The 23,995-nt window shown below is 66.6% G+C and overlaps 1 long non-coding RNA gene across 3 annotated transcripts; it reads left to right on the top strand.

Annotated features, from left to right (window-relative positions):
- Positions 1-331: 331 nt before the first annotated feature.
- On the top strand, positions 332-23,633 carry LOC138658387 (uncharacterized). 3 transcript variants are annotated; one of them, XR_011317483.1, is made up of 4 exons: positions 332-511; positions 1,713-1,784; positions 1,865-1,995; positions 23,513-23,633. It is a non-coding gene; the product is annotated as an uncharacterized lncRNA (long non-coding RNA). The 3 variants fall into 3 exon arrangements; XR_011317481.1 differs by having other exon boundaries at positions 341-511; positions 1,710-1,784; XR_011317482.1 differs by having other exon boundaries at positions 345-511; positions 1,710-1,778.
- Positions 23,634-23,995: the final 362 nt, after the last annotated feature.

Genomic DNA, 23,995 nt, shown 5'->3' with positions numbered 1-23,995 from the left:
TGCCTGCAGTAATATCGGCAGTGGCGGGGGAGGGTGTGTGACGCGCCGGGTGCTTGTCACTAATCCCCGGTCCTCTGCACTGTCTGTCCGGTGGGCGGGGTCAGCGCTGTGTGTCCCCGGAGCTCATAGATCTCCCCCTGTGCTCTGCTGTGTGATGCGGAGTGGGCGGGGCCATCTCCCTGGCTGTGTGCTGCTGTATAACCTCGGTCAGTGATGGGGGAGGGGCGGAACTAGCCGGCCGGTGGGCGGGGTTACGGTGCTATGGGAACCAAGGGTGAACCCATGTAACCCGGCCTGAATGCATGGTGGAAGGGGGAGGAGTCGCCGGGCTGCCTCCAGTGAAGGCTCGGGGGGCGGAGTCAGCGCCGTGCAGCACACAAACACAGTCTCTCCCAGAGCTCTGTGCGTGTCACGTGGCTCCGAGCCCGCCCCCTGCTTTCCTGGTCTGTCTGCAGCAGCCATGACGTCACCTGTGAGCGCCGAATTTGAAATAGCTTGGAGCTGTCGGCCGGTAAGTATGAGCCCGTATCGGCACCACCGCTGCATGTCTGTATGGGGTCAGCTGTGGGGGGCACGGCGGGGAGGCAGGGGTCCCTGCAGTGTGTATGGGGTCAGCTGTGGGGGGGCACGGTGGGGAGGCAGGGGATCCTGCAGTGTGTATGGGGTCAGCTGTGGGGGGCACGGCGGGGAGGCAGGAGATCCTGCAGTGTGTATGGGGTCAGCTGTGGGGGGGCACGGTGGGGAGGCAGGGGTCCCTGCAGTGTGTATGGGGTCAGCTGTGGGGGGCACGGTGAGGAGGCAGGAGATCCTGCAGTGTGTATGGGGTCAGCTGTGGGGGGGCACGGTGGGGAGGCAGGGGATCCTGCAGTGTGTATGGGGTCAGCTGTGGGGGGCACGGCGGGGAGGCAGGAGATCCTGCAGTGTGTATGGGGTCAGCTGTGGGGGGGCACGGTGGGGAGGCAGGGGTCCCTGCAGTGTGTATGGGGTCAGCTGTGGGGGGCACGGTGAGGAGGCAGGAGATCCTGCAGTGTGTATGGGGTCAGCTGTGGGGGGGCACGGTGGGGAGGCAGGGGATCCTGCAGTGTGTATGGGGTCAGCTGTGGGGGGCACGGCGGGGAGGCAGGAGATCCTGCAGTGTGTATGGGGTCAGCTGTGGGGGGCACGGCGGGGAGGCAGGGGTCCCTGCGGTGTGTATGGGGTCAGCTGTGGGGGGGCACGGCGGGGAGGCAGGGGTCCCTGCGGTGTGTATGGGGTCAGCTGTGGGGGGCACGGCGGGGAGGCAGGGGTCCCTGCGGTGTGTATGGGGTCAGCTGTGGGGGGCACGGCGGGGAGGCAGGGGTCCCTGCGGTGTGTATGGGGTCAGCTGTGGGGCACGGTGGGGAGGCAGGGGATCCTGCAGTGTGTATGGGGTCAGCTGTGGGGGGGCACGGCGGGGAGGCAGGGGTCCCTGCAGTGTGTATGGGGTCAGCTGTGGGGGGCACGGCGGGGAGGCAGGGGTCCCTGCAGTGTGTATGGGGTCAGCTGTGGGGGGGCACGGCGGGGAGGCAGGGGTCCCTGCAGTGTGTATGGGGTCAGCTGTGGGGGGCACGGCAGGGTACAGGCTGTCCCTGTGGGGAGGGTTAGGGGGGCTGTGTTGTCACTCTGCTGTGAACACTAATTATGAATGCAATATTTCCCTTATTAATTATTATTCTTTCCCTGTCTCTCAGTAGGTAACACTTGGGACCGTCGCCGGCTCGCTGTGTCTCTGCTAGGAATACACGCTCGTGGAAGAAGGGGTTAATGTACCAGTACAATTAATAGTACTTAAAAAAAATAATTATGTCAAAATTCAATAATTTCCTTTTTTTCCCTTTTTTTTCAGATGGGTAACAAGGCCTCGTGGGCACTAAAGGACTCCAAGTTTCCCTAATGGACGACATCGCTATGGAGGAACACTGCTCTCCGGCCTCCATCATCATGAGGAGTAGCTAAGCCTCTTCATCCTCGGTTCGGGTAAGTGACAATCCATGTATGTATGGTCTAAGGAGCTGTCATGGCACATGTACATACATGTATGTGTATACATGTATATACAGTCAGCTGTCATGGCACTCGGGAAGTCACACCAGGGGGCTGTGTGGCTCTGTAGGCCTCTCCAGCACCACACAGCCCCCTCTACACCAATCCACAGCCATCCACAGCAACTCAGAGACAACATCCTCAGCCACCCAGAGAAGCACCCATCCACAGCCACCCAGAGACAGCACCCATCCACCCAGAGACAGCACCCATCCACCCAGAGACAGCACCCATCCACCCAGAGACAGCACCCATCCACCCAGAGACAGCATCCATCCACCCAGAGACAGCACCCATCCACAGACCCTCAAAGACAGCACCCATCCACAGCCGCTCAGAGACAGCATCCATCCCCTGCCCCTCAGCAGCAGCCCTCCTCTCCTCTGCCCAGCCACTCAGGGACAGCAGCAGCCCTCCTCTCCTCTGCCCAGCCACTCAGGGACAGCAGCAGCCCTCCTCTCCTCTGCCCAGCCACTCAGGGGCAGCAGCAGCCCTCCTCTCCTCTGCCCAGCCACTCAGGGGCAGCAGCAGCCCTCCTCTCCTCTGCCCAGCCACTCAGGGGCAGCAGCAGCCCTCCTCTCCTCTGCCCAGCCACTCAGGGGCAGCAGCAGCCCTCCTCTCCTCTGCCCAGCCACTCAGGGGCAGCAGCAGCCCTCCTCTCCTCTGCCCAGCCACTCAGGGGCAGCAGCAGCCCTCCTCTCCTCTGCCCAGCCACTCAGGGGCAGCAGCAGCCCTCCTCTCCTCTGCCCAGCCACTCAGGGGCAGCAGCAGCCCTCCTCTCCTCTGCCCAGCCACTCAGGGGCAGCAGCAGCCCTCCTCTCCTCTGCCCAGCCACTCAGGGGCAGCAGCAGCCCTCCTCTCCTCTGCCCAGCCACTCAGGGGCAGCAGCAGCCCTCCTCTCCTCTGCCCAGCCACTCAGGGGCAGCAGCAGCCCTCCTCTCCTCTGCCCAGCCACTCAGGGGCAGCAGCAGCCCTCCTCTCCTCTGCCCAGCCACTCAGGGGCAGCAGCAGCCCTCCTCTCCTCTGCCCAGCCACTCAGGGGCAGCAGCAGCCCTCCTCTCCTCTGCCCAGCCACTCAGGGGCAGCAGCAGCCCTCCTCTCCTCTGCCCAGCCACTCAGGGGCAGCAGCAGCCCTCCTCTCCTCTGCCCAGCCACTCAGGGGCAGCAGCAGCCCTCCTCTCCTCTGCCCAGCCACTCAGGGGCAGCAGCAGCCCTCCTCTCCTCTGCCCAGCCACTCAGGGGCAGCAGCAGCCCTCCTCTCCTCTGCCCAGCCACTCAGGGGCAGCAGCAGCCCTCCTCTCCTCTGCCCAGCCACTCAGGGGCAGCAGCAGCCCTCCTCTCCTCTGCCCAGCCACTCAGGGGCAGCAGCAGCCCTCCTCTCCTCTGCCCAGCCACTCAGGGGCAGCAGCAGCCCTCCTCTCCTCTGCCCAGCCACTCAGGGGCAGCAGCAGCCCTCCTCTCCTCTGCCCAGCCACTCAGGGGCAGCAGCAGCCCTCCTCTCCTCTGCCCAGCCACTCAGGGGCAGCAGCAGCCCTCCTCTCCTCTGCCCAGCCACTCAGGGGCAGCAGCAGCCCTCCTCTCCTCTGCCCAGCCACTCAGGGGCAGCAGCAGCCCTCCTCTCCTCTGCCCAGCCACTCAGGGGCAGCAGCAGCCCTCCTCTCCTCTGCCCAGCCACTCAGGGGCAGCAGCAGCCCTCCTCTCCTCTGCCCAGCCACTCAGGGGCAGCAGCAGCCCTCCTCTCCTCTGCCCAGCCACTCAGGGGCAGCAGCAGCCCTCCTCTCCTCTGCCCAGCCACTCAGGGGCAGCAGCAGCCCTCCTCTCCTCTGCCCAGCCACTCAGGGGCAGCAGCAGCCCTCCTCTCCTCTGCCCAGCCACTCAGGGGCAGCAGCAGCCCTCCTCTCCTCTGCCCAGCCACTCAGGGGCAGCAGCAGCCCTCCTCTCCTCTGCCCAGCCACTCAGGGGCAGCAGCAGCCCTCCTCTCCTCTGCCCAGCCACTCAGGGGCAGCAGCAGCCCTCCTCTCCTCTGCCCAGCCACTCAGGGGCAGCAGCAGCCCTCCTCTCCTCTGCCCAGCCACTCAGGGGCAGCAGCAGCCCTCCTCTCCTCTGCCCAGCCACTCAGGGGCAGCAGCAGCCCTCCTCTCCTCTGCCCAGCCACTCAGGGGCAGCAGCAGCCCTCCTCTCCTCTGCCCAGCCACTCAGGGGCAGCAGCAGCCCTCCTCTCCTCTGCCCAGCCACTCAGGGGCAGCAGCAGCCCTCCTCTCCTCTGCCCAGCCACTCAGGGGCAGCAGCAGCCCTCCTCTCCTCTGCCCAGCCACTCAGGGGCAGCAGCAGCCCTCCTCTCCTCTGCCCAGCCACTCAGGGGCAGCAGCAGCCCTCCTCTCCTCTGCCCAGCCACTCAGGGGCAGCAGCAGCCCTCCTCTCCTCTGCCCAGCCACTCAGGGGCAGCAGCAGCCCTCCTCTCCTCTGCCCAGCCACTCAGGGGCAGCAGCAGCCCTCCTCTCCTCTGCCCAGCCACTCAGGGGCAGCAGCAGCCCTCCTCTCCTCTGCCCAGCCACTCAGGGGCAGCAGCAGCCCTCCTCTCCTCTGCCCAGCCACTCAGGGGCAGCAGCAGCCCTCCTCTCCTCTGCCCAGCCACTCAGGGGCAGCAGCAGCCCTCCTCTCCTCTGCCCAGCCACTCAGGGGCAGCAGCAGCCCTCCTCTCCTCTGCCCAGCCACTCAGGGGCAGCAGCAGCCCTCCTCTCCTCTGCCCAGCCACTCAGGGGCAGCAGCAGCCCTCCTCTCCTCTGCCCAGCCACTCAGGGGCAGCAGCAGCCCTCCTCTCCTCTGCCCAGCCACTCAGGGGCAGCAGCAGCCCTCCTCTCCTCTGCCCAGCCACTCAGGGGCAGCAGCAGCCCTCCTCTCCTCTGCCCAGCCACTCAGGGGCAGCAGCAGCCCTCCTCTCCTCTGCCCAGCCACTCAGGGGCAGCAGCAGCCCTCCTCTCCTCTGCCCAGCCACTCAGGGGCAGCAGCAGCCCTCCTCTCCTCTGCCCAGCCACTCAGGGGCAGCAGCAGCCCTCCTCTCCTCTGCCCAGCCACTCAGGGGCAGCAGCAGCCCTCCTCTCCTCTGCCCAGCCACTCAGGGGCAGCAGCAGCCCTCCTCTCCTCTGCCCAGCCACTCAGGGGCAGCAGCAGCCCTCCTCTCCTCTGCCCAGCCACTCAGGGGCAGCAGCAGCCCTCCTCTCCTCTGCCCAGCCACTCAGGGGCAGCAGCAGCCCTCCTCTCCTCTGCCCAGCCACTCAGGGGCAGCAGCAGCCCTCCTCTCCTCTGCCCAGCCACTCAGGGGCAGCAGCAGCCCTCCTCTCCTCTGCCCAGCCACTCAGGGGCAGCAGCAGCCCTCCTCTCCTCTGCCCAGCCACTCAGGGGCAGCAGCAGCCCTCCTCTCCTCTGCCCAGCCACTCAGGGGCAGCAGCAGCCCTCCTCTCCTCTGCCCAGCCACTCAGGGGCAGCAGCAGCCCTCCTCTCCTCTGCCCAGCCACTCAGGGGCAGCAGCAGCCCTCCTCTCCTCTGCCCAGCCACTCAGGGGCAGCAGCAGCCCTCCTCTCCTCTGCCCAGCCACTCAGGGGCAGCAGCAGCCCTCCTCTCCTCTGCCCAGCCACTCAGGGGCAGCAGCAGCCCTCCTCTCCTCTGCCCAGCCACTCAGGGGCAGCAGCAGCCCTCCTCTCCTCTGCCCAGCCACTCAGGGGCAGCAGCAGCCCTCCTCTCCTCTGCCCAGCCACTCAGGGGCAGCAGCAGCCCTCCTCTCCTCTGCCCAGCCACTCAGGGGCAGCAGCAGCCCTCCTCTCCTCTGCCCAGCCACTCAGGGACAGCAGCAGCCCTCCTCTCCTCTGCCCAGCCACTCAGGGACAGCAGCAGCCCTCCTCTCCTCTGCCCAGCCACTCAGGGACAGCAGCAGCCCTCCTCTCCTCTGCCCAGCCACTCAGGGACAGCAGCAGCCCTCCTCTCCTCTGCCCAGCCACTCAGGGACAGCAGCAGCCCTCCTCTCCTCTGCCCAGCCACTCAGGGACAGCAGCAGCCCTCCTCTCCTCTGCCCAGCCACTCAGGGACAGCAGCAGCCCTCCTCTCCTCTGCCCAGCCACTCAGGGACAGCAGCAGCCCTCCTCTCCTCTGCCCAGCCACTCAGGGACAGCAGCAGCCCTCCTCTCCTCTGCCCAGCCACTCAGGGACAGCAGCAGCCCTCCTCTCCTCTGCCCAGCCACTCAGGGACAGCAGCAGCCCTCCTCTCCTCTGCCCAGCCACTCAGGGACAGCAGCAGCCCTCCTCTCCTCTGCCCAGCCACTCAGGGACAGCAGCAGCCCTCCTCTCCTCTGCCCAGCCACTCAGGGACAGCAGCAGCCCTCCTCTCCTCTGCCCAGCCACTCAGGGACAGCAGCAGCCCTCCTCTCCTCTGCCCAGCCACTCAGGGACAGCAGCAGCCCTCCTCTCCTCTGCCCAGCCACTCAGGGACAGCAGCAGCCCTCCTCTCCTCTGCCCAGCCACTCAGGGACAGCAGCAGCCCTCCTCTCCTCTGCCCAGCCACTCAGGGACAGCAGCAGCCCTCCTCTCCTCTGCCCAGCCACTCAGGGACAGCAGCAGCCCTCCTCTCCTCTGCCCAGCCACTCAGGGACAGCAGCAGCCCTCCTCTCCTCTGCCCAGCCACTCAGGGACAGCAGCAGCCCTCCTCTCCTCTGCCCAGCCACTCAGGGACAGCAGCAGCCCTCCTCTCCTCTGCCCAGCCACTCAGGGACAGCAGCAGCCCTCCTCTCCTCTGCCCAGCCACTCAGGGACAGCAGCAGCCCTCCTCTCCTCTGCCCAGCCACTCAGGGACAGCAGCAGCCCTCCTCTCCTCTGCCCAGCCACTCAGGGACAGCAGCAGCCCTCCTCTCCTCTGCCCAGCCACTCAGGGACAGCAGCAGCCCTCCTCTCCTCTGCCCAGCCACTCAGGGACAGCAGCAGCCCTCCTCTCCTCTGCCCAGCCACTCAGGGACAGCAGCAGCCCTCCTCTCCTCTGCCCAGCCACTCAGGGACAGCAGCAGCCCTCCTCTCCTCTGCCCAGCCACTCAGGGACAGCAGCAGCCCTCCTCTCCTCTGCCCAGCCACTCAGGGACAGCAGCAGCCCTCCTCTCCTCTGCCCAGCCACTCAGGGACAGCAGCAGCCCTCCTCTCCTCTGCCCAGCCACTCAGGGACAGCAGCAGCCCTCCTCTCCTCTGCCCAGCCACTCAGGGACAGCAGCAGCCCTCCTCTCCTCTGCCCAGCCACTCAGGGACAGCAGCAGCCCTCCTCTCCTCTGCCCAGCCACTCAGGGACAGCAGCAGCCCTCCTCTCCTCTGCCCAGCCACTCAGGGACAGCAGCAGCCCTCCTCTCCTCTGCCCAGCCACTCAGGGACAGCAGCAGCCCTCCTCTCCTCTGCCCAGCCACTCAGGGACAGCAGCAGCCCTCCTCTCCTCTGCCCAGCCACTCAGGGACAGCAGCAGCCCTCCTCTCCTCTGCCCAGCCACTCAGGGACAGCAGCAGCCCTCCTCTCCTCTGCCCAGCCACTCAGGGACAGCAGCAGCCCTCCTCTCCTCTGCCCAGCCACTCAGGGACAGCAGCAGCCCTCCTCTCCTCTGCCCAGCCACTCAGGGACAGCAGCAGCCCTCCTCTCCTCTGCCCAGCCACTCAGGGACAGCAGCAGCCCTCCTCTCCTCTGCCCAGCCACTCAGGGACAGCAGCAGCCCTCCTCTCCTCTGCCCAGCCACTCAGGGACAGCAGCAGCCCTCCTCTCCTCTGCCCAGCCACTCAGGGACAGCAGCAGCCCTCCTCTCCTCTGCCCAGCCACTCAGGGACAGCAGCAGCCCTCCTCTCCTCTGCCCAGCCACTCAGGGACAGCAGCAGCCCTCCTCTCCTCTGCCCAGCCACTCAGGGACAGCAGCAGCCCTCCTCTCCTCTGCCCAGCCACTCAGGGACAGCAGCAGCCCTCCTCTCCTCTGCCCAGCCACTCAGGGACAGCAGCAGCCCTCCTCTCCTCTGCCCAGCCACTCAGGGACAGCAGCAGCCCTCCTCTCCTCTGCCCAGCCACTCAGGGACAGCAGCAGCCCTCCTCTCCTCTGCCCAGCCACTCAGGGACAGCAGCAGCCCTCCTCTCCTCTGCCCAGCCACTCAGGGACAGCAGCAGCCCTCCTCTCCTCTGCCCAGCCACTCAGGGACAGCAGCAGCCCTCCTCTCCTCTGCCCAGCCACTCAGGGACAGCAGCAGCCCTCCTCTCCTCTGCCCAGCCACTCAGGGACAGCAGCAGCCCTCCTCTCCTCTGCCCAGCCACTCAGGGACAGCAGCAGCCCTCCTCTCCTCTGCCCAGCCACTCAGGGACAGCAGCAGCCCTCCTCTCCTCTGCCCAGCCACTCAGGGACAGCAGCAGCCCTCCTCTCCTCTGCCCAGCCACTCAGGGACAGCAGCAGCCCTCCTCTCCTCTGCCCAGCCACTCAGGGACAGCAGCAGCCCTCCTCTCCTCTGCCCAGCCACTCAGGGACAGCAGCAGCCCTCCTCTCCTCTGCCCAGCCACTCAGGGACAGCAGCAGCCCTCCTCTCCTCTGCCCAGCCACTCAGGGACAGCAGCAGCCCTCCTCTCCTCTGCCCAGCCACTCAGGGACAGCAGCAGCCCTCCTCTCCTCTGCCCAGCCACTCAGGGACAGCAGCAGCCCTCCTCTCCTCTGCCCAGCCACTCAGGGACAGCAGCAGCCCTCCTCTCCTCTGCCCAGCCACTCAGGGACAGCAGCAGCCCTCCTCTCCTCTGCCCAGCCACTCAGGGACAGCAGCAGCCCTCCTCTCCTCTGCCCAGCCACTCAGGGACAGCAGCAGCCCTCCTCTCCTCTGCCCAGCCACTCAGGGACAGCAGCAGCCCTCCTCTCCTCTGCCCAGCCACTCAGGGACAGCAGCAGCCCTCCTCTCCTCTGCCCAGCCACTCAGGGACAGCAGCAGCCCTCCTCTCCTCTGCCCAGCCACTCAGGGACAGCAGCAGCCCTCCTCTCCTCTGCCCAGCCACTCAGGGACAGCAGCAGCCCTCCTCTCCTCTGCCCAGCCACTCAGGGACAGCAGCAGCCCTCCTCTCCTCTGCCCAGCCACTCAGGGACAGCAGCAGCCCTCCTCTCCTCTGCCCAGCCACTCAGGGACAGCAGCAGCCCTCCTCTCCTCTGCCCAGCCACTCAGGGACAGCAGCAGCCCTCCTCTCCTCTGCCCAGCCACTCAGGGACAGCAGCAGCCCTCCTCTCCTCTGCCCAGCCACTCAGGGACAGCAGCAGCCCTCCTCTCCTCTGCCCAGCCACTCAGGGACAGCAGCAGCCCTCCTCTCCTCTGCCCAGCCACTCAGGGACAGCAGCAGCCCTCCTCTCCTCTGCCCAGCCACTCAGGGACAGCAGCAGCCCTCCTCTCCTCTGCCCAGCCACTCAGGGACAGCAGCAGCCCTCCTCTCCTCTGCCCAGCCACTCAGGGACAGCAGCAGCCCTCCTCTCCTCTGCCCAGCCACTCAGGGACAGCAGCCGCCCTCCTCTCCTCTGCCCAGCCACTCAGGGACAGCAGCAGCCCTCCTCTCCTCTGCCCAGCCACTCAGGGACAGCAGCAGCCCTCCTCTCCTCTGCCCAGCCACTCAGGGACAGCAGCAGCCCTCCTCTCCTCTGCCCAGCCACTCAGGGACAGCAGCAGCCCTCCTCTCCTCTGCCCAGCCACTCAGGGACAGCAGCAGCCCTCCTCTCCTCTGCCCAGCCACTCAGGGACAGCAGCAGCCCTCCTCTCCTCTGCCCAGCCACTCAGGGACAGCAGCAGCCCTCCTCTCCTCTGCCCAGCCACTCAGGGACAGCAGCAGCCCTCCTCTCCTCTGCCCAGCCACTCAGGGACAGCAGCAGCCCTCCTCTCCTCTGCCCAGCCACTCAGGGACAGCAGCAGCCCTCCTCTCCTCTGCCCAGCCACTCAGGGACAGCAGCAGCCCTCCTCTCCTCTGCCCAGCCACTCAGGGACAGCAGCAGCCCTCCTCTCCTCTGCCCAGCCACTCAGGGACAGCAGCAGCCCTCCTCTCCTCTGCCCAGCCACTCAGGGACAGCAGCAGCCCTCCTCTCCTCTGCCCAGCCACTCAGGGACAGCAGCAGCCCTCCTCTCCTCTGCCCAGCCACTCAGGGACAGCAGCAGCCCTCCTCTCCTCTGCCCAGCCACTCAGGGACAGCAGCAGCCCTCCTCTCCTCTGCCCAGCCACTCAGGGACAGCAGCAGCCCTCCTCTCCTCTGCCCAGCCACTCAGGGACAGCAGCAGCCCTCCTCTCCTCTGCCCAGCCACTCAGGGACAGCAGCAGCCCTCCTCTCCTCTGCCCAGCCACTCAGGGACAGCAGCAGCCCTCCTCTCCTCTGCCCAGCCACTCAGGGACAGCAGCAGCCCTCCTCTCCTCTGCCCAGCCACTCAGGGACAGCAGCAGCCCTCCTCTCCTCTGCCCAGCCACTCAGGGACAGCAGCAGCCCTCCTCTCCTCTGCCCAGCCACTCAGGGACAGCAGCAGCCCTCCTCTCCTCTGCCCAGCCACTCAGGGACAGCAGCAGCCCTCCTCTCCTCTGCCCAGCCACTCAGGGACAGCAGCAGCCCTCCTCTCCTCTGCCCAGCCACTCAGGGACAGCAGCAGCCCTCCTCTCCTCTGCCCAGCCACTCAGGGACAGCAGCAGCCCTCCTCTCCTCTGCCCAGCCACTCAGGGACAGCAGCAGCCCTCCTCTCCTCTGCCCAGCCACTCAGGGACAGCAGCAGCCCTCCTCTCCTCTGCCCAGCCACTCAGGGACAGCAGCAGCCCTCCTCTCCTCTGCCCAGCCACTCAGGGACAGCAGCAGCCCTCCTCTCCTCTGCCCAGCCACTCAGGGACAGCAGCAGCCCTCCTCTCCTCTGCCCAGCCACTCAGGGACAGCAGCAGCCCTCCTCTCCTCTGCCCAGCCACTCAGGGACAGCAGCAGCCCTCCTCTCCTCTGCCCAGCCACTCAGGGACAGCAGCAGCCCTCCTCTCCTCTGCCCAGCCACTCAGGGACAGCAGCAGCCCTCCTCTCCTCTGCCCAGCCACTCAGGGACAGCAGCAGCCCTCCTCTCCTCTGCCCAGCCACTCAGGGACAGCAGCAGCCCTCCTCTCCTCTGCCCAGCCACTCAGGGACAGCAGCAGCCCTCCTCTCCTCTGCCCAGCCACTCAGGGACAGCAGCAGCCCTCCTCTCCTCTGCCCAGCCACTCAGGGACAGCAGCAGCCCTCCTCTCCTCTGCCCAGCCACTCAGGGACAGCAGCAGCCCTCCTCTCCTCTGCCCAGCCACTCAGGGACAGCAGCAGCCCTCCTCTCCTCTGCCCAGCCACTCAGGGACAGCAGCAGCCCTCCTCTCCTCTGCCCAGCCACTCAGGGACAGCAGCAGCCCTCCTCTCCTCTGCCCAGCCACTCAGGGACAGCAGCAGCCCTCCTCTCCTCTGCCCAGCCACTCAGGGACAGCAGCAGCCCTCCTCTCCTCTGCCCAGCCACTCAGGGACAGCAGCAGCCCTCCTCTCCTCTGCCCAGCCACTCAGGGACAGCAGCAGCCCTCCTCTCCTCTGCCCAGCCACTCAGGGACAGCAGCAGCCCTCCTCTCCTCTGCCCAGCCACTCAGGGACAGCAGCAGCCCTCCTCTCCTCTGCCCAGCCACTCAGGGACAGCAGCAGCCCTCCTCTCCTCTGCCCAGCCACTCAGGGACAGCAGCAGCCCTCCTCTCCTCTGCCCAGCCACTCAGGGACAGCAGCAGCCCTCCTCTCCTCTGCCCAGCCACTCAGGGACAGCAGCAGCCCTCCTCTCCTCTGCCCAGCCACTCAGGGACAGCAGCAGCCCTCCTCTCCTCTGCCCAGCCACTCAGGGACAGCAGCAGCCCTCCTCTCCTCTGCCCAGCCACTCAGGGACAGCAGCAGCCCTCCTCTCCTCTGCCCAGCCACTCAGGGACAGCAGCAGCCCTCCTCTCCTCTGCCCAGCCACTCAGGGACAGCAGCAGCCCTCCTCTCCTCTGCCCAGCCACTCAGGGACAGCAGCAGCCCTCCTCTCCTCTGCCCAGCCACTCAGGGACAGCAGCAGCCCTCCTCTCCTCTGCCCAGCCACTCAGGGACAGCAGCAGCCCTCCTCTCCTCTGCCCAGCCACTCAGGGACAGCAGCAGCCCTCCTCTCCTCTGCCCAGCCACTCAGGGACAGCAGCAGCCCTCCTCTCCTCTGCCCAGCCACTCAGGGACAGCAGCAGCCCTCCTCTCCTCTGCCCAGCCACTCAGGGACAGCAGCAGCCCTCCTCTCCTCTGCCCAGCCACTCAGGGACAGCAGCAGCCCTCCTCTCCTCTGCCCAGCCACTCAGGGACAGCAGCAGCCCTCCTCTCCTCTGCCCAGCCACTCAGGGACAGCAGCAGCCCTCCTCTCCTCTGCCCAGCCACTCAGGGACAGCAGCAGCCCTCCTCTCCTCTGCCCAGCCACTCAGGGACAGCAGCAGCCCTCCTCTCCTCTGCCCAGCCACTCAGGGACAGCAGCAGCCCTCCTCTCCTCTGCCCAGCCACTCAGGGACAGCAGCAGCCCTCCTCTCCTCTGCCCAGCCACTCAGGGACAGCAGCAGCCCTCCTCTCCTCTGCCCAGCCACTCAGGGACAGCAGCAGCCCTCCTCTCCTCTGCCCAGCCACTCAGGGACAGCAGCAGCCCTCCTCTCCTCTGCCCAGCCACTCAGGGACAGCAGCAGCCCTCCTCTCCTCTGCCCAGCCACTCAGGGACAGCAGCAGCCCTCCTCTCCTCTGCCCAGCCACTCAGGGACAGCAGCAGCCCTCCTCTCCTCTGCCCAGCCACTCAGGGACCAGCAGCAGCCCTCCTCTCCTCTGCCCAGCCACTCAGGGACAGCAGCAGCCCTCCTCTCCTCTGCCCAGCCACTCAGGGACAGCAGCAGCCCTCCTCTCCTCTGCCCAGCCACTCAGGGACAGCAGCAGCCCTCCTCTCCTCTGCCCAGCCACTCAGGGACAGCAGCAGCCCTCCTCTCCTCTGCCCAGCCACTCAGGGACCGCAGCAGCCCTCCTCTCCTCTGCCCAGCCACTCAGGGACCGCAGCAGCCCTCCTCTCCTCTGCCCAGCCACTCAGGGACAGCAGCAGCCCTCCTCTCCTCTGCCCAGCCACTCAGGGACAGCAGCAGCCCTCCTCTCCTCTGCCCAGCCACTCAGGGACCGCAGCAGCCCTCCTCTCCTCTGCCCAGCCACTCAGGGACAGCAGCAGCCCTCCTCTCCTCTGCCCAGCCACTCAGGGACCGCAGCAGCCCTCCTCTCCTCTGCCCAGCCACTCAGGGACCGCAGCAGCCCTCCTCTCCTCTGCCCAGCCACTCAGGGACCGCAGCAGCCCTCCTCTCCTCTGCCCAGCCACTCAGGGACCGCAGCAGCCCTCCTCTCCTCTGCCCAGCCACTCAGGGACCGCAGCAGCCCTCCTCTCCTCTGCCCAGCCACTCAGGGACAGCAGCAGCCCTCCTCTCCTCTGCCCAGCCACTCAGGGACCGCAGCAGCCCTCCTCTCCTCTGCCCAGCCACTCAGGGACAGCAGCAGCCCTCCTCTCCTCTGCCCAGCCACTCAGGGACCGCAGCAGCCCTCCTCTCCTCTGCCCAGCCACTCAGGACCGCAGCAGCCCTCCTCTCCTCTGCCCAGCCACTCAGGGACCGCAGCAGCCCTCCTCTCCTCTGCCCAGCCACTCAGGGACCGCAGCAGCCCTCCTCTCCTCTGCCCAGCCACTCAGGGACCGCAGCAGCCCTCCTCTCCTCTGCCCAGCCACTCAGGGACCGCAGCAGCCCTCCTCTCCTCTGCCCAGCCACTCAGGGACCGCAGCAGCCCTCCTCTCCTCTGCCCAGCCACTCAGGGACCGCAGCAGCCCTCCTCTCCTCTGCCCAGCCACTCAGGGACCGCAGCAGCCCTCCTCTCCTCTGCCCAGCCACTCAGGGACCGCAGCAGCCCTCCTCTCCTCTGCCCAGCCACTCAGGGACCGCAGCAGCCCTCCTCTCCTCTGCCCAGCCACTCAGGGACCGCAGCAGCCCTCCTCTCCTCTGCCCAGCCACTCAGGGACCGCAGCAGCCCTCCTCTCCTCTGCCCAGCCACTCAGGGACCGCAGCAGCCCTCCTCTCCTCTGCCCAGCCACTCAGGGACCGCAGCAGCCCTCCTCTCCTCTGCCCAGCCACTCAGGGACCGCAGCAGCCCTCCTCTCCTCTGCCCAGCCACTCAGGGACCGCAGCAGCCCTCCTCTCCTCTGCCCAGCCACTCAGGGACCGCAGCAGCCCTCCTCTCCTCTGCCCAGCCACTCAGGGACCGCAGCAGCCCTCCTCTCCTCTGCCCAGCCACTCAGGGACCGCAGCAGCCCTCCTCTCCTCTGCCCAGCCACTCAGGGACCGCAGCAGCCCTCCTCTCCTCTGCCCAGCCACTCAGGGACCGCAGCAGCCCTCCTCTCCTCTGCCCAGCCACTCAGGGACCGCAGCAGCCCTCCTCTCCTCTGCCCAGCCACTCCAGCCCTCCTCTCCTCTGCCAGCCACTCAGGGACCGCAGCAGCCCTCCTCTCCTCTGCCCAGCCACTCAGGGACCGCAGCAGCCCTCCTCTCCTCTGCCCAGCCACTCAGGGACCGCAGCAGCCCTCCTCTCCTCTGCCCAGCCACTCAGGGACCGCAGCAGCCCTCCTCTCCTCTGCCCAGCCACTCAGGGACCGCAGCAGCCCTCCTCTCCTCTGCCCAGCCACTCAGGGACCGCAGCAGCCCTCCTCTCCTCTGCCCAGCCACTCAGGGACCGCAGCAGCCCTCCTCTCCTCTGCCCAGCCACTCAGGGACCGCAGCAGCCCTCCTCTCCTCTGCCCAGCCACTCAGGGACCGCAGCAGCCCTCCTCTCCTCTGCCCAGCCACTCAGGGACCGCAGCAGCCCTCCTCTCCTCTGCCCAGCCACTCAGGGACCGCAGCAGCCCTCCTCTCCTCTGCCCAGCCACTCAGGGACCGCAGCAGCCCTCCTCTCCTCTGCCCAGCCACTCAGGGACCGCAGCAGCCCTCCTCTCCTCTGCCCAGCCACTCAGGGACCGCAGCAGCCCTCCTCTCCTCTGCCCAGCCACTCAGGGACCGCAGCAGCCCTCCTCTCCTCTGCCCAGCCACTCAGGGACAGCAGCAGCCCTCCTCTCCTCTGCCCAGCCACTCAGGGACCGCAGCAGCCCTCCTCTCCTCTGCCCAGCCACTCAGGGACAGCAGCAGCCCTCCTCTCCTCTGCCCAGCCACTCAGGGACAGCAGCAGCCCTCCTCTCCTCTGCCCAGCCACTCAGGGACAGCAGCAGCCCTCCTCTCCTCTGCCCAGCCACTCAGGGACAGCAGCAGCCCTCCTCTCCTCTGCCCAGCCACTCAGGGACAGCAGCAGCCCTCCTCTCCTCTGCCCAGCCACTCAGGGACAGCAGCAGCCCTCCTCTCCTCTGCCCAGCCACTCAGGGACAGCAGCAGCCCTCCTCTCCTCTGCCCAGCCACTCAGGGACAGCAGCAGCCCTCCTCTCCTCTGCCCAGCCACTCAGGGACAGCAGCAGCCCTCCTCTCCTCTGCCCAGCCACTCAGGGACAGCAGCAGCCCTCCTCTCCTCTGCCCAGCCACTCAGGGACAGCAGCAGCCCTCCTCTCCTCTGCCCAGCCACTCAGGGACAGCAGCAGCCCTCCTCTCCTCTGCCCAGCCACTCAGGGACAGCAGCAGCCCTCCTCTCCTCTGCCCAGCCACTCAGGGACAGCAGCAGCCCTCCTCTCCTCTGCCCAGCCACTCAGGGACAGCAGCAGCCCTCCTCTCCTCTGCCCAGCCACTCAGGGACAGCAGCAGCCCTCCTCTCCTCTGCCCAGCCACTCAGGGACAGCAGCAGCCCTCCTCTCCTCTGCCCAGCCACTCAGGGACAGCAGCAGCCCTCCTCTCCTCTGCCCAGCCACTCAGGGACAGCAGCAGCCCTCCTCTCCTCTGCCCAGCCACTCAGGGACAGCAGCAGCCCTCCTCTCCTCTGCCCAGCCACTCAGGGACAGCAGCAGCCCTCCTCTCCTCTGCCCAGCCACTCAGGGACAGCAGCAGCCCTCCTCTCCTCTGCCCAGCCACTCAGGGACAGCAGCAGCCCTCCTCTCCTCTGCCCAGCCACTCAGGGACAGCAGCAGCCCTCCTCTCCTCTGCCCAGCCACTCAGGGACAGCAGCAGCCCTCCTCTCCTCTGCCCAGCCACTCAGGGACAGCAGCAGCCCTCCTCTCCTCTGCCCAGCCACTCAGGGACAGCAGCAGCCCTCCTCTCCTCTGCCCAGCCACTCAGGGACAGCAGCAGCCCTCCTCTCCTCTGCCCAGCCACTCAGGGACAGCAGCAGCCCTCCTCTCCTCTGCCCAGCCACTCAGGGACAGCAGCAGCCCTCCTCTCCTCTGCCCAGCCACTCAGGGACAGCAGCAGCCCTCCTCTCCTCTGCCCAGCCACTCAGGGACAGCAGCAGCCCTCCTCTCCTCTGCCCAGCCACTCAGGGACAGCAGCAGCCCTCCTCTCCTCTGCCCAGCCACTCAGGGACAGCAGCAGCCCTCCTCTCCTCTGCCCAGCCACTCAGGGACAGCAGCAGCCCTCCTCTCCTCTGCCCAGCCACTCAGGGACAGCAGCAGCCCTCCTCTCCTCTGCCCAGCCACTCAGGGACAGCAGCAGCCCTCCTCTCCTCTGCCCAGCCACTCAGGGACAGCAGCAGCCCTCCTCTCCTCTGCCCAGCCACTCAGGGACAGCAGCAGCCCTCCTCTCCTCTGCCCAGCCACTCAGGGACAGCAGCAGCCCTCCTCTCCTCTGCCCAGCCACTCAGGGACAGCAGCAGCCCTCCTCTCCTCTGCCCAGCCACTCAGGGACAGCAGCAGCCCTCCTCTCCTCTGCCCAGCCACTCAGGGACAGCAGCAGCCCTCCTCTCCTCTGCCCAGCCACTCAGGGACAGCAGCAGCCCTCCTCTCCTCTGCCCAGCCACTCAGGGACAGCAGCAGCCCTCCTCTCCTCTGCCCAGCCACTCAGGGACAGCAGCAGCCCTCCTCTCCTCTGCCCAGCCACTCAGGGACAGCAGCAGCCCTCCTCTCCTCTGCCCAGCCACTCAGGGACAGCAGCAGCCCTCCTCTCCTCTGCCCAGCCACTCAGGGACAGCAGCAGCCCTCCTCTCCTCTGCCCAGCCACTCAGGGACAGCAGCAGCCCTCCTCTCCTCTGCCCAGCCACTCAGGGACAGCAGCAGCCCTCCTCTCCTCTGCCCAGCCACTCAGGGACAGCAGCAGCCCTCCTCTCCTCTGCCCAGCCACTCAGGGACAGCAGCAGCCCTCCTCTCCTCTGCCCAGCCACTCAGGGACAGCAGCAGCCCTCCTCTCCTCTGCCCAGCCACTCAGGGACAGCAGCAGCCCTCCTCTCCTCTGCCCAGCCACTCAGGGACAGCAGCAGCCCTCCTCTCCTCTGCCCAGCCACTCAGGGACAGCAGCAGCCCTCCTCTCCTCTGCCCAGCCACTCAGGGACAGCAGCAGCCCTCCTCTCCTCTGCCCAGCCACTCAGGGACAGCAGCAGCCCTCCTCTCCTCTGCCCAGCCACTCAGGGACAGCAGCAGCCCTCCTCTCCTCTGCCCAGCCACTCAGGGACAGCAGCAGCCCTCCTCTCCTCTGCCCAGCCACTCAGGGACAGCAGCAGCCCTCCTCTCCTCTGCCCAGCCACTCAGGGACAGCAGCAGCCCTCCTCTCCTCTGCCCAGCCACTCAGGGACAGCAGCAGCCCTCCTCTCCTCTGCCCAGCCACTCAGGGACAGCAGCAGCCCTCCTCTCCTCTGCTCTGCCCAGCCAGCCACTCAGGGACAGCAGCAGCCCTCCTCTCCTCTGCTCTGCCCAGCCACTCAGGGACAGCAGCAGCCCTCCTCTCCTCTGCTCTGCCCAGCCACTCAGGGACAGCAGCAGCCCTCCTCTGCTCTGCCCAGCCACTCAGGGACAGCAGCAGCCCTCCTCTCCTCTGCCCAGCCACTCAGGGACAGCAGCAGCCCTCCTCTCCTCTGCTCTGCCCAGCCACTCAGGGACAGCAGCAGCCCTCCTCTCCTCTGCTCTGCCCAGCCACTCAGGGACAGCAGCAGCCCTCCTCTCCTCTGCTCTGCCCAGCCACTCAGGGACAGCAGCAGCCCTCCTCTCCTCTGCTCTGCCCAGCCACTCAGGGACAGCAGCAGCCCTCCTCTCCTCTGCTCTGCCCAGCCACTCAGGGACAGCAGCAGCCCTCCTCTCCTCTGCTCTGCCCAGCCACTCAGGGACAGCAGCAGCCCTCCTCTCCTCTGCTCTGCCCAGCCACTCAGGGACAGCAGCAGCCCTCCTCTCCTCTGCTCTGCCCAGCCACTCAGGGACAGCAGCAGCCCTCCTCTCCTCTGCTCTGCCCAGCCACTCAGGGACAGCAGCAGCCCTCCTCTCCTCTGCTCTGCCCAGCCACTCAGGGACAGCAGCAGCCCTCCTCTCCTCTGCTCTGCCCAGCCACTCAGGGACAGCAGCAGCCCTCCTCTCCTCTGCTCTGCCCAGCCACTCAGGGACAGCAGCAGCCCTCCTCTCCTCTGCTCTGCCCAGCCACTCAGGGACAGCAGCAGCCCTCCTCTCCTCTGCTCTGCCCAGCCACTCAGGGACAGCAGCAGCCCTCCTCTCCTCTGCTCTGCCCAGCCACTCAGGGACAGCAGCAGCCCTCCTCTCCTCTGCTCTGCCCAGCCACTCAGGGACAGCAGCAGCCCTCCTCTCCTCTGCTCTGCCCAGCCACTCAGGGACAGCAGCAGCCCTCCTCTCCTCTGCTCTGCCCAGCCACTCAGGGACAGCAGCAGCCCTCCTCTCCTCTGCTCTGCCCAGCCACTCAGGGACAGCAGCAGCCCTCCTCTCCTCTGCTCTGCCCAGCCACTCAGGGACAGCAGCAGCCCTCCTCTCCTCTGCTCTGCCCAGCCACTCAGGGACAGCAGCAGCCCTCCTCTCCTCTGCTCTGCCCAGCCACTCAGGGACAGCAGCAGCCCTCCTCTCCTCTGCTCTGCCCAGCCACTCAGGGACAGCAGCAGCCCTCCTCTCCTCTGCTCTGCCCAGCCACTCAGGGACAGCAGCAGCCCTCCTCTCCTCTGCTCTGCCCAGCCACTCAGGGACAGCAGCAGCCCTCCTCTCCTCTGCTCTGCCCAGCCACTCAGGGACAGCAGCAGCCCTCCTCTCCTCTGCTCTGCCCAGCCACTCAGGGACAGCAGCAGCCCTCCTCTCCTCTGCTCTGCCCAGCCACTCAGGGACAGCAGCAGCCCTCCTCTCCTCTGCTCTGCCCAGCCACTCAGGGACAGCAGCAGCCCTCCTCTCCTCTGCTCTGCCCAGCCACTCAGGGACAGCAGCAGCCCTCCTCTCCTCTGCTCTGCCCAGCCACTCAGGGACAGCAGCAGCCCTCCTCTCCTCTGCTCTGCCCAGCCACTCAGGGACAGCAGCAGCCCTCCTCTCCTCTGCTCTGCCCAGCCACTCAGGGACAGCAGCAGCCCTCCTCTCCTCTGCTCTGCCCAGCCACTCAGGGACAGCAGCAGCCCTCCTCTCCTCTGCTCTGCCCAGCCACTCAGGGACAGCAGCAGCCCTCCTCTCCTCTGCTCTGCCCAGCCACTCAGGGACAGCAGCAGCCCTCCTCTCCTCTGCTCTGCCCAGCCACTCAGGGACAGCAGCAGCCCTCCTCTCCTCTGCTCTGCCCAGCCACTCAGGGACAGCAGCAGCCCTCCTCTCCTCTGCTCTGCCCAGCCACTCAGGGACAGCAGCAGCCCTCCTCTCCTCTGCTCTGCCCAGCCACTCAGGGACAGCAGCAGCCCTCCTCTCCTCTGCTCTGCCCAGCCACTCAGGGACAGCAGCAGCCCTCCTCTCCTCTGCTCTGCCCAGCCACTCAGGGACAGCAGCAGCCCTCCTCTCCTCTGCTCTGCCCAGCCACTCAGGGACAGCAGCAGCCCTCCTCTCCTCTGCTCTGCCCAGCCACTCAGGGACAGCAGCAGCCCTCCTCTCCTCTGCTCTGCCCAGCCACTCAGGGACAGCAGCAGCCCTCCTCTCCTCTGCTCTGCCCAGCCACTCAGGGACAGCAGCAGCCCTCCTCTCCTCTGCTCTGCCCAGCCACTCAGGGACAGCAGCAGCCCTCCTCTCCTCTGCTCTGCCCAGCCACTCAGGGACAGCAGCAGCCCTCCTCTCCTCTGCTCTGCCCAGCCACTCAGGGACAGCAGCAGCCCTCCTCTCCTCTGCTCTGCCCAGCCACTCAGGGACAGCAGCAGCCCTCCTCTCCTCTGCTCTGCCCAGCCACTCAGGGACAGCAGCAGCCCTCCTCTCCTCTGCTCTGCCCAGCCACTCAGGGACAGCAGCAGCCCTCCTCTCCTCTGCTCTGCCCAGCCACTCAGGGACAGCAGCAGCCCTCCTCTCCTCTGCTCTGCCCAGCCACTCAGGGACAGCAGCAGCCCTCCTCTCCTCTGCTCTGCCCAGCCACTCAGGGACAGCAGCAGCCCTCCTCTCCTCTGCTCTGCCCAGCCACTCAGGGACAGCAGCAGCCCTCCTCTCCTCTGCTCTGCCCAGCCACTCAGGGACAGCAGCAGCCCTCCTCTCCTCTGCTCTGCCCAGCCACTCAGGGACAGCAGCAGCCCTCCTCTCCTCTGCTCTGCCCAGCCACTCAGGGACAGCAGCAGCCCTCCTCTCCTCTGCTCTGCCCAGCCACTCAGGGACAGCAGCAGCCCTCCTCTCCTCTGCTCTGCCCAGCCACTCAGGGACAGCAGCAGCCCTCCTCTCCTCTGCTCTGCCCAGCCACTCAGGGACAGCAGCAGCCCTCCTCTCCTCTGCTCTGCCCAGCCACTCAGGGACAGCAGCAGCCCTCCTCTCCTCTGCTCTGCCCAGCCACTCAGGGACAGCAGCAGCCCTCCTCTCCTCTGCTCTGCCCAGCCACTCAGGGACAGCAGCAGCCCTCCTCTCCTCTGCTCTGCCCAGCCACTCAGGGACAGCAGCAGCCCTCCTCTCCTCTGCTCTGCCCAGCCACTCAGGGACAGCAGCAGCCCTCCTCTCCTCTGCTCTGCCCAGCCACTCAGGGACAGCAGCAGCCCTCCTCTCCTCTGCTCTGCCCAGCCACTCAGGGACAGCAGCAGCCCTCCTCTCCTCTGCTCTGCCCAGCCACTCAGGGACAGCAGCAGCCCTCCTCTCCTCTGCTCTGCCCAGCCACTCAGGGACAGCAGCAGCCCTCCTCTCCTCTGCTCTGCCCAGCCACTCAGGGACAGCAGCAGCCCTCCTCTCCTCTGCTCTGCCCAGCCACTCAGGGACAGCAGCAGCCCTCCTCTCCTCTGCTCTGCCCAGCCACTCAGGGACAGCAGCAGCCCTCCTCTCCTCTGCTCTGCCCAGCCACTCAGGGACAGCAGCAGCCCTCCTCTCCTCTGCTCTGCCCAGCCACTCAGGGACAGCAGCAGCCCTCCTCTCCTCTGCTCTGCCCAGCCACTCAGGGACAGCAGCAGCCCTCCTCTCCTCTGCTCTGCCCAGCCACTCAGGGACAGCAGCAGCCCTCCTCTCCTCTGCTCTGCCCAGCCACTCAGGGACAGCAGCAGCCCTCCTCTCCTCTGCTCTGCCCAGCCACTCAGGGACAGCAGCAGCCCTCCTCTCCTCTGCTCTGCCCAGCCACTCAGGGACAGCAGCAGCCCTCCTCTCCTCTGCTCTGCCCAGCCACTCAGGGACAGCAGCAGCCCTCCTCTCCTCTGCTCTGCCCAGCCACTCAGGGACAGCAGCAGCCCTCCTCTCCTCTGCTCTGCCCAGCCACTCAGGGACAGCAGCAGCCCTCCTCTCCTCTGCTCTGCCCAGCCACTCAGGGACAGCAGCAGCCCTCCTCTCCTCTGCTCTGCCCAGCCACTCAGGGACAGCAGCAGCCCTCCTCTCCTCTGCTCTGCCCAGCCACTCAGGGACAGCAGCAGCCCTCCTCTCCTCTGCTCTGCCCAGCCACTCAGGGACAGCAGCAGCCCTCCTCTCCTCTGCTCTGCCCAGCCACTCAGGGACAGCAGCAGCCCTCCTCTCCTCTGCTCTGCCCAGCCACTCAGGGACAGCAGCAGCCCTCCTCTCCTCTGCTCTGCCCAGCCACTCAGGGACAGCAGCAGCCCTCCTCTCCTCTGCTCTGCCCAGCCACTCAGGGACAGCAGCAGCCCTCCTCTCCTCTGCTCTGCCCAGCCACTCAGGGACAGCAGCAGCCCTCCTCTCCTCTGCTCTGCCCAGCCACTCAGGGACAGCAGCAGCCCTCCTCTCCTCTGCTCTGCCCAGCCACTCAGGGACAGCAGCAGCCCTCCTCTCCTCTGCTCTGCCCAGCCACTCAGGGACAGCAGCAGCCCTCCTCTCCTCTGCTCTGCCCAGCCACTCAGGGACAGCAGCAGCCCTCCTCTCCTCTGCTCTGCCCAGCCACTCAGGGACAGCAGCAGCCCTCCTCTCCTCTGCTCTGCCCAGCCACTCAGGGACAGCAGCAGCCCTCCTCTCCTCTGCTCTGCCCAGCCACTCAGGGACAGCAGCAGCCCTCCTCTCCTCTGCTCTGCCCAGCCACTCAGGGACAGCAGCAGCCCTCCTCTCCTCTGCTCTGCCCAGCCACTCAGGGACAGCAGCAGCCCTCCTCTCCTCTGCTCTGCCCAGCCACTCAGGGACAGCAGCAGCCCTCCTCTCCTCTGCTCTGCCCAGCCACTCAGGGACAGCAGCAGCCCTCCTCTCCTCTGCTCTGCCCAGCCACTCAGGGACAGCAGCAGCCCTCCTCTCCTCTGCTCTGCCCAGCCACTCAGGGACAGCAGCAGCCCTCCTCTCCTCTGCTCTGCCCAGCCACTCAGGGACAGCAGCAGCCCTCCTCTCCTCTGCTCTGCCCAGCCACTCAGGGACAGCAGCAGCCCTCCTCTCCTCTGCTCTGCCCAGCCACTCAGGGACAGCAGCAGCCCTCCTCTCCTCTGCTCTGCCCAGCCACTCAGGGACAGCAGCAGCCCTCCTCTCCTCTGCTCTGCCCAGCCACTCAGGGACAGCAGCAGCCCTCCTCTCCTCTGCTCTGCCCAGCCACTCAGGGACAGCAGCAGCCCTCCTCTCCTCTGCTCTGCCCAGCCACTCAGGGACAGCAGCAGCCCTCCTCTCCTCTGCTCTGCCCAGCCACTCAGGGACAGCAGCAGCCCTCCTCTCCTCTGCTCTGCCCAGCCACTCAGGGACAGCAGCAGCCCTCCTCTCCTCTGCTCTGCCCAGCCACTCAGGGACAGCAGCAGCCCTCCTCTCCTCTGCTCTGCCCAGCCACTGGCTTTGACTATCTCTGCCTATCATTCTCTGTACCTTCATGTGCCTCACTGTGCCACTATGTGCCTCGGCAGCACAAATTCAGAGACTAGTAATTGGACTGAGATATCATATAGAACAGTCCAGCTGTAGATGCATATTATAAAGTGTACTACACTGTGTAATATTTTTTTTTCTCTCCACAGGTCGAATGCTGGCAAGAAATATATCACCTATGCCAAGCTCCTTCATAACTGTGTTCTTGCTTGACATGTTATTTTTGGCCTACGCCTAATTTCTTACAATAAATAAAATGGTTGACATGTTTGACGTGTTTTTTGCCTCATTAGTGTAGTAGTTGGGTGTAATGTTAATTGAATATAGTTGGGCATATTCAGCATGAGACTGTCTTTTTCCACTGATAATGCATCTTGGAGGCTGCTGCAACATGCATTATTATTAGGAAAATGCACTGCACACATGCAATTTAGCATCTAGGTTTCTGCGAGGAAATAAGGGAAATACTCCCCACACACCTGCAGTAGTGACACCTGTCTTTTTGTCTTCACCAACAGTGATGCATGTGTGGGTGTCCCCAGTGTTCCCCACCCAAAAATATGCATCACTGCATGTGAGTGGGCAAGCAAACCATGGGACATTCTTGCACTTTGTCAATGTGGGTGTAAACA

The sequence above is a fragment of the Ranitomeya imitator genome, chromosome 1 (genome assembly GCF_032444005.1).
Source record: "Ranitomeya imitator isolate aRanImi1 chromosome 1, aRanImi1.pri, whole genome shotgun sequence".
Taxonomy (NCBI): Eukaryota; Metazoa; Chordata; class Amphibia; order Anura; family Dendrobatidae; genus Ranitomeya; species Ranitomeya imitator.
This window is presented reverse-complemented; position numbering and strand designations above follow the sequence as displayed.